Source organism: Myxocyprinus asiaticus, chromosome 7, assembly GCF_019703515.2.
Source record: "Myxocyprinus asiaticus isolate MX2 ecotype Aquarium Trade chromosome 7, UBuf_Myxa_2, whole genome shotgun sequence".
Taxonomy (NCBI): Eukaryota; Metazoa; Chordata; class Actinopteri; order Cypriniformes; family Catostomidae; genus Myxocyprinus; species Myxocyprinus asiaticus.
This window is the reverse complement of record NC_059350.1, coordinates 49,929,957-49,940,390: the sequence shown is the minus strand read 5'-3', so window position 1 is coordinate 49,940,390 and position 10,434 is coordinate 49,929,957.

Here is a 10,434-nt window from a genome sequence, read left to right as displayed (position 1 = left end):
AGAGAATTGTCCTTTTTTGGTTAACTATTTCTTTTACCCTGCATTCTTGCATTTTGTTCTCCTGATAAACACACTGATGTTTTTATGATTATGATCAAGTGTTTTGCTGAAGTCAGCTTCCTTTCTTATCTGTAGATTGTCTGGGAGCCAGAATACAAGGGCGTGTACAACACAGACACAGCTGCTGTTACATCACCATGTAAAAAAAAAAAAATTGTCCTGAGGGTACATTTTTAAAAGTTGAGTTTACTCAGCTGTGAACACTCTTCTTGGTCATTTAACATACAGTACCTATGGATTTTGCAATTATACAATATATACAGTGCAAGACACATTAATTGCTCATAAATGAGATAGCAAAATAGTCACATATTTTTTACCTCAAACTCTCTAAATCTGTTTGTTGCCAGACCAATGTGTTTTGGCTGATTATTAACTGTTCAGTGGTCAAATGTGATGACTCAGGACATTTTTGCTCTTGACTGGTAGAGAGAATTAAACAGCTTTTGCCCATTTTAGGCATGTCTGTTTTCTGTGTCTGTGTATGTCTGTATATGTGGTGTTAATGTGTTTGCTTTTGAGAACAGAGAACTCTATTAGTACCAGGGTATGGTCGGGTCAGGTGGCATCATCACCCACTAAATCAACTCAGCCTGGGCATGAAACTGTGACCTGTCCTGGCAAAAAGGCCTGGATGTCTGGAATTTGCCAAATAGAGACCACACACCTTTTCTTTCTTTTCTTTTTTTTTTTTTTTTTTTGCAAATAGGTTTTGTGTCATGTAGTGTTCACTTTTCTGGATGTCATCCAACAGGTTTTGGTCCTCTGACAGAGCAGATATTCTGAAATTTATGTTGCGAACAATTTGAAAAGTGTGTGGGTTGGGCGGACATATGAAGGTCAGGGACATTTCTAACAGATATAATGGTTCTTACCCCCTGAAAATGAAATAGATATAGATAAGAACTATACTGACAGTGTATATAATAATACAATGGTCACAAAAATATTTGGACATTTAAAGGCATTGTTCACCCAAAAATAAAAATTCTCTCATCATTTACTCACCAGATGTGTATGACTTTCTTTCTTCTGCTGAACACAAAGATTTTTGAAGAATATCTCAGCTCTGTAGATCCATACAATGCAAGTGAATGGTGGCCAGAATGTTGAAACTCTAAAAAGCATATAAAGGCAGCACAAAAGTAATTCATACAACTCCAGTGGTTTAATCCATGTCTTCAGAAGTGATATGATAGGTGTGGGTGAGAAACAGATCAATCTTTTACTATAAATCTCCACTTTCAGCTCCACATTCTTCTTCTTTTGTTTTTGGCGATTTACATTCATTGTACATATCGCCACCTATTGGGCAGGGAAGAGAATTTATAGTAAGTACTTAGGGTGAGTAAATGATCAGAGAATTTTATTTTTGGGTGAACTATCCCTTTAAGCCACATTTAAAACTTCATGAATGTAATTTTATTAGATAACACAATATCAAACCAAGTAGTATAAAATTATACTAGACCTTTTCCTCTACTTTTTGGGGGAAAATAAATGTATTGTGTATTTAAACAGTATCGTAAAGGATGATTTTCATGTAAATAGTGGGAACTATAATGCAGCCTTTTGCTAACATCAGGATTTATGATGCATTGGTTAAGATACTTTATTTCTATGCAAATATATGGTGTGTTTTACGGAGCCCTTTAGAGGACAGGGTGGGAATTTTGTTTCTGAAATAGTTTTGCATTCCCTCGCAATAAATTTACCATGGTTTTACTATAGACACCATATTTTAACCTTAACATTCATAGTAAAACCATAGTAATAATACAGAAAAACGAAAACTATGGTAATTTTGTGGTTATTATCTTGTTATTACCATAGTAACCACAAAAATTACCATTGTTAATCTATATTAAAACCATGGTTACTATATGGATACAGTATTAAAACCATGGTTTCCAACAAAACAAAACAAAAAAACATGGTTATTTAGCATACTTTTCTGAGTTACTACAATATTATAATAGTAAAACCATGGTTACTTAACTTACTTTTCATAATAACTATTATATTACTATAGTAAATCCATGGTTTCCACAAAAAAAAAAAAAAAAAAAAAAAAAAAACATGTTTAGACTACAACAGTCATTGCTACTACATTATTACTGTAGAAAAAACATGATTTCCGCCAAAAACTATGGTTACTACAGTCTACAATATTACTATAGTAAAACCATTTAAACTATGGTATTTGTATAGTAAAACCATAAAAACCACATAGTTTTCATTTTCCTGTATTATCATTATAGTTTCAGTATGAATATCATAGTAAAACCATGGTAAATGTATTGCAAGGGAACACAAACTATTGTGAGGGAACGCAAAAGTTATTGTAAGGGCACGCAAAATATTTCTAAATAAAAAGTCCCGCCCTTTCCTCTAAGAGGCTCCGTAATATTTTACTACCCTGGTTACAGAAGGGAATAAAACAATAGTAGAATACAGTGTCATTCAGATATTTTATTGGTCATGCCAGATAGGAATAGAGAAACCACTCAGACACCTTAGCAAACAACACTTCTTGGGTCTTTTAGAGGAAGCTGTTCCATTAGGATCGGCAGTGTTAGCGTGTGTTTGTTCAAGTCTGACCTGGCCTCACGTTCCAGACACTGTTTAGACTTCACTAAGGTGTGGTAGCTGAAGTCTTGCAAGCACTTTACAAAGGAAGTAGTCATTTTGTAATAATTTTAGTGACCTCTCGCCCCGTCCAGACTGATCTCACAGTGAAATCGGAACTGCTTATCGAAATTTGGGACACTGCCCCCAGTGGCTGAAGCGGTAAGTGTTGTTGGGCATATGGGCATGTGTAAGTTCCATTTTGCAGATGAAATGTCCACAGAGGGGAGCCAAAAGTGAGTTGTGAAGCGAGTTGTTTTCAGCTGTTTTATTCAACCTCCAGATCATCACTGATAATGTGAATGCAATTACTTCCTGGTTTCAAAGCGGGATCTGAATCTGGGTCTCCCATGCTGCTGACGCAACGCGCTTCCAGATTGAGCCACATGGGAAGGTAAAGACACTGGAGCAGATGCAAAAATGTCTGATGGGAGATAGCGCTTGCAGGTGAGTCGGCATATTGTGGCTGATCCTAGGATACCGAAACTCTTGGAAACAACATACCGACTTCCTGTGTTATCATGTTGTCCCTTCTTCTTGCTGTCTTAGTGTGCATAGTTGATGACGTGATTTCCACAATTTAGAGCAAAAAAGAGTCGATCATTGAGAATTATTTAGCTTTAGTATCCAGACATACTCTTACCAGAAGTGAGCAGGTGTTGTGAGGGTGAGTTAAATTATAAACAGTTAGCAGTGGCTGTCATAAGTAACTCAACCAGAACCAGTACATCACTAAACAGCATTTACAAACAAGATGAACTGTGTTATACATGTTGCTCAGACGGTCTCTTCAAAAGTCTAAAATCTTGCTCTGTGAGACTAGCAGACCGCGGTCTAGACAGCTAGAACAGCTAATAACCCATCATATCATTCTGAACGGGATATTGCATGGAAATAAACCACTTCTTTTGAGTAATTTTTCCATTTTTACTTAAACTTACTTAAATATAATGAATCAGTTCTGCTAAAGATCTTGTCTTTTGTCTATAAAAAATATTCATCTCTTTTTGTGGAACTTTACCTGTGTTCATGGTCATCTCAGTTTTCACCTTCTCTTTTATGGGAAGTGTAAATTTTTGTTATTTTTTTTTTTTGTATAAACTGTGAACTTCTTCTTTGGGGTGTGCAGTTTTCTGTAACTCTCATTCCAAACAGTTCCTGTAACAGGCAAGGAGGGAGATGATGTCAACAGGACACAATATTGAGTGTTGGAGTGAGCCTTGTGCTAGTTTAACCCTTACAAAAAAGTACTGCAGCTGTTATATGAGGGGTAAGTGAACTAAAAGATTAATTAGCTCAAATTAAAATGTATTTATTTGCACACAAAAGACTATGGTCAAGTTCCAAGATGTTATAATATTTATTGTACAAAATTAATACAGTATTATTCATTTTAATGCCATTGTGTTTATAGCTGCCCCTGAAATACACCTGAACGCCCCTTTTTTTGTCCTTGGTCAAAAGACTCCTTTAGGTTCTCCCAGACATCATAACAAAGCAAACAAAGACACATCAATGGACCAGTCAGCAAAGACAGGCATGGTCTGAAGGCACATTTCTGACATGACTGAAACAGCCGTCGGCAAACAAACACATACGTCTGCCTGAGCTGCAATGCTGAGTCACTGAGTTTCTCTGAGGATAACACGGTGCTACCAGGACTGATGGTTCATTCCTGTTTGCCGAGTGTCCCGGCAAACAGGAACTGATTCGGTGAAGCAGCACGTTTATGTTGAATGCGACACTTTGTCAGAGCTCTGTGTGTAGAACATGAGGTGGATGAGGTGAAGTGATGTTCTCTAAGGAGATTAGTAAGGAGAAATCAGAATTCTCCATGTGAATGTGAGACGATTTTCACTTGATGGCGAGTAGTAAAGAAGACGGAAAGAACGAGCTTTGAGTGGGAAGGAGAAAGGAAGGACAAACAAAGGCACACTAATAATATTAAATAGAAAAGGAAAGTTCATGAAGAAAAACTTAAATGTTTGCTTGACTAAGCCTTGTTTAAGAGTTCAAAAAGCCAACAGGTTTTATAGGCATTTTGTACTTTTGAGATCTACAGTATACAGTAGGATAAGATAGCTTAAAGCGACATAAAGGCAGACAATTGATTGTCTACTACAGAAAAAAACATAATGGCCCAGAAATATTTCATACGAAATTGAAAAATCAACGAGTGTGAAGTCATTTAGAACAAAATATTGCCAAAAAGAAGGTGTTTTTGCATTCATTTTGGTGGTTCGTAACAGCCTACCTGGGCGAACTTTTTGGAAAACTTTGAATCGGCTGCTAAACACCTTCTTGCCACCATTGGTCAATGTCATTTGAAGGTGTGACCTGAAGCTCCACCTACTACTTTGTTTACGCGTTTCAGTCAGTATTCAACATGAACCAGTGGCGGATTTATGCATGGCCGACATGGGCCGTTGCCCAGGGCGGCATCTTTCGGGGGGGGCAGAGGCATCTTGCGGGGGGCCGGCGTAAGGCACCCACACAGACACCCCCCCACCCCCCGTCAACAACTTTTGGGGGCATGTTGAAGCACAGGGCGCCATACAAGCTAGAACCACTACTGACTTGAACACACCGGCATGCAAGACCATGTCATGCAATTTTTGTTTTGTTAAATTAGACTACAAAAGGAATCAAATCTACTCAAATACTCTCAAGTGCCCATTAACTCATGTGCCATCTGCAGCGAAAGCCACTCACACATCAGCCCATAGTAAGATATGCCTCTACCATAATTCTTTTGTCTGTATTCTGAATAATAACATTCTTTTATAAACCTATCTTTGCAGTAGTATTAGTTATCATAAATTACAATAACAGAGTGTAATAGGTGCATATTATGGTCGAGTATAGCGTGTGAGCGCATTAGCGTCATGAATTCAGAATCTAAACAATACAAATTAAACATTCTACAAGACTTATTTCTCTGCAGAACAAAAATGGGCTTTTCCCAATCAGTGGGCTTTTTCAAACCATTGAGATTCCCTACACTCATTGGATCGTTTAGAAACGCCCATCCTGGTTTGGAAACGCTTACTGATTACTACACTGAGATTCCCTACTTTCATTGGATTGTTTAGAAACAGAGACCTATACTTGCTTTCTACTGCATATACAGTATATTATTTTAATTATCATTGAGTGGTTAAAAAGGCATCTTTTACTGACCTCATGTGAATTCTACTCATACAATGAGGCATAAAATCATTGATAACACATTTTATTGTCACATTAGTTAAGGTTTTACTGAGCGTCCTCATATTTATATGTACCTCTAAATCGACAAACAATGAAAAATAGCGCAGACAGAATGCTGAAATTAATCCTATGTGAACCGCCCCTTACAGTCTGAAATTTTCAGGGGAAGTCTGTGGGATTTTTGTATGCCATAGATACAAAGCTACAGAAAGCCATACGTCTGATAAATTCAGAAAATTTCAAACAAAATATAGCACATATAATCAGAACAGGCTGAAGGACTGTGCCAAGTTTAGTGGTTGTAGCTTAGTACACTTCTAGTAGAAGTTACAGTCAGAAATGTTGGTCTTGGGTCAATAACAGTCAAGCCAACATAATTATTGCCTGAAAATATTCTGGAAACATTAAGAAATAACTATTATAACTTCACAGGAAATGAAATGGAGCAGAAATCCAACTTCAGTTGCTTGTACTTACAAATATAGGCTCAAAATTCTTAATTTGACAGGCCTTTGATGAGGTCTATAAGCTCTTTAGGAACTTTAAGACTCTCATGTCTCTTTAGTTCTATTTTATCTCATGTCTTTTATTTTGAAGTATTGACTTGTATTTTGAAAGTCTATAGTTTACAGTTTCCTGTCTGTTTCCTCTCTAATTGTAGCCTGGTGTTTCTCCTTCAGTCATTTCTCTTTGTGTATCATATTTGCTCTGTTCTTTGACTGGCATTGTAAACGTGGCTTTTAAAGGAATAGTTCACCCAAAAATGAAAATTCTCTCATTATTAAATGACTCAAAAGTTCTAAAATGTGTCTGTGACAAGGCTAATACATTAAAATCTATGCATAAAAGGTATTTGAAACGTACCAAAATAAATGATGAAGACCTGGTAAAAACTTTCCAAGTCAGTTTTAATGTGCCCTTCATATAGCAAAAGGAAAAAAGTCGAAATCTGTAAGTTTGAATAAAAATCAACCCCTGGGACACCCTCTGTCTTAAATTTCATACAGTAAATTCAAGATATTACATGATGAATCATAGTTATTTTGCTCTTGATACATTTCATCACCTGAAACTGCTTTTCTACTAACGGAACTCTCCAAATGTTCAATGTGCCAGTACGACTGCTCAGGTGGGTGTTTCTTTGTTTCTTCTTGAAGAGTAGAAGCTGGAGAATTAATCCACCTCAGACAAATCTGGCTGTTGTTGATGATATCCTAAGTCTTCCACCACACAACGGCCAATCTGGCTTTTAGCTAAAGAGAACAGACTTTGCATCTTTCTTCACACTTCAAAGAAAACATCTGTATGTAAATATGTACGTTTATTTATGCATTGTGCATACAAAAGTTAAAATGATCATCTGTCAATATCCCAATCACATTCATGACTCAATGACTATGTGTTAAAATATTTGGAACCACAGGCAGCCCAAAGTGGGCGACAAACAAAATTCTTTTTTGTATGGACACTTTGTCTCTACATATGTGAGAGGTTTTCTCTGGGTGTTTAGGTCATGGTTAGGGAGGAAATGGTAATTAATCATGGGACTTGATGTCCTCGTGGGGTGTTCCTACTTACAAGTTTGGAAATTGCAATTACGACATGGTGTGCGTTCAAGTGAGTTTGATCAGAAAATAATCATGTTGGGCGATTTCATATCTTTCCTTTTTCTCTTCCCAACAAAGGCAAGAGACTTTTTAGATCTAGGACAACAAAATAAACACTGAAAATATATATATATTGTGGTGAAGTAAATATAGCAGAAAAGATGAAGTACTTTCTACATTGATTAAATTAGTTTAACCCTTTAATCTTGGATGGGCCCACGAGAAAACAAAAATTGTCAAAATGTTAATAACTACAGTCTACACAAAATAGGTATAATTTGAAAGTTAGAAGCTCTGCTTTCAAATGCATGCAGGTATTATGACCAAAAATGGTTTGAAATTTACAGACAAATCAGAAGTGTTCCGTTTTGATAATTTATTAAAAAAAGAAATGTGCACTGTATGTATTATTGCAATCAGTAAAAACATCAAACTCATCAAATAGCCATGTGTCATATGTTTACTCACAGACAAAAAATATAGCGAGTAATAGCTAAGTATATGGCTTTGACACTGATGTTTCATGTGAACAGATGTTGCTTGTTGCTTATATGCGTGTGGCGGCGAGGGCGTGATTGAGCATTTGTCCAGGGAGAGGGAAAGCGGTAAGGATTCACCCCTGGGTTATAATTATGTCTAACAGCTGTTTCTCCTTGCAGTAATCCTGGGGAGAGAGATAAAAGAAGAGCCCACACCAAAGGAAGGGAGAGAGAGATGCACAGCAGTGTGGCGTGTTTGTGTGATTATGTGGAGATGTTCTGAAAAGCCGACTGATGCTGATTTATCATTCTGTTAATAGAGAGTTTGAAGAATCAGTTCCCTGAACCTCGCTTCCTCTGTCCAACACCGACCAGACCTGCTACAGCATGTTTTCGCTTTAACTTCACGATCGGATGCATAGATCATTAGATAATCCACACGAAGCACAGTGTTACATATAGCCACCAGAAGATGGCGCCATGTAAATGACACAGACACAATGCTGCAGACTGATTGAGTCAAATGGCACTCATTCCGTGAAATCTCATTATTAAAATCATGTCTCCAAGCTATGCAAACCTTTAGGCATTCTTGTGTTTGCATGTGTACAATTATTATGTTTAAAAAATCTTTAAAAACACCCTCATAGCTTAAAGGGTTAAGTGTGAACTTGAAAATATTATGTAAATGCTACGTGTACTTAATTCAAACATGTTAAAATAAATTCTCTAGCTTATAAGTAAATATTATTTATGATTGTTTATCTTTACAATGCGTTATTATGTATCAATCCTAAAGTTGAAAACCTTGTCATATTTATTTGCTAATTTGAATACATTTCACAGGTAAGTAAAATAGGTAAATTTGACTTAACTTTTCAAAACTGGTGCTCCCAGCATGCACCAGGCTTGAATAATTAATGAGCTTGCATGATTTCACTGTTTGCAAGTTAATTCCCACCGTTTTTATTGTTGATTTTGTTGTAACATTTAGTAAAAACAAAAAATTATCTGTTGATTGTTACCGTCATCGTGTTTTGTGCACCAAGTGTTCAGCTCTGCATGCACAGCTCTAGATATTGTTTTTTTTTTAATGCCAATAAAGCTAGGTGATGTCTAGACTACATAGCATGCATTAAGCTTCCCTGTGGAAGGTTTCCATATCTCATATAGTACATCACTAAGTATGTTAAAGCATTGAAATGCTTGTACACTTTTAAAAGGATGGCTTAATTCAGTGCTACACTTGAGTATAATGTAGGAACAAAGAGTGAGTAAAATTGACTTGAAACAGAGTATTGCAAAGTAAACTCTACTTGAATTTTTAATTAAAGTCACAAAGAATTGTGTGTGGTCTTTACATGAAAATATGGTCTGTTAAGTTTGCTAGCAATTTCTGCATGGAAATTGTTTCCTAGTTTGTTTTTATAGTAAACCCTACTCCAAGTAGTATTTTTTAGCACAGCTTGCCAAATTCAACTCATACAGCTTAATGAAGTACAAGTTGTTAACTACAAGAAGTCCACTGTAGATTATCTATGAATACTTCAAGTAAATAATTGTGTAAACGAACAGTAAAAAACCCTCATTGCAGCAGATGACATAAAGATACAAAGAATTGTCAGTGATGAAGGTCCATCTCAAACTACTGTCAAAGACTGATCACTTACTGTAGAACTGCATACAATCAATTATGATCATAGTTGTGAATATTCCCTCAGGGAAGGTGAAGGAGAAATTTAAGGGCAAGAGAAGCTTGTCGACCATCTTGAGAGTCTTTAAAGTATGTCAGGTCATTTATCAATGAGGTGGTCTGGGATATATCTGTGCCTGTGCACCTCTCTCAACATCACCAGTAGAATGAGAAGAGATTTGCTTGTGCTATTAGAGACAACCAATGATCTATATAGCTTTAAATCTTTGATAGTTACTCAGTAAAGACAGATTCATAGAAAGACCTTAAATAATTGCAACATCTTGGCATGGAAAGTAAATTTGCTTAGTGGATAAAATGTCTTGGACTTGTAAACCTTTGGAGAACATTAGGCGGCCCTGTCAGTGCAGCCCTGTTTTACATCAGTTTTGAGGGGAAAAGTTCAGCAAAGCACCGCAGCCCCTTGAGAAATATCTCGGAGAGCCTGAACACACCAATCACACTGACTTTATTTTAAACTGAATTTACACATAAGAAATCCACACTGTTATATAACTGGGTGTTTCTTCAACTACAGTATGGGCACTTTTAGCCCTGTGCACTTACTAAAAAACCCAGAAATGAAACACTCTTTTGATACTGGTTTATTTAAATTAATTAGGCCTAAGTCTACTAACAAGGTCCAACAGCAGATATTTTGCATCACAGGAGAATTCATTTTTTTCCCCCACCTGAATCGTTAAGAAAATATCGTCTTAAATTGCCATTCATATGGTAGAAATGATAGTGATGGTAA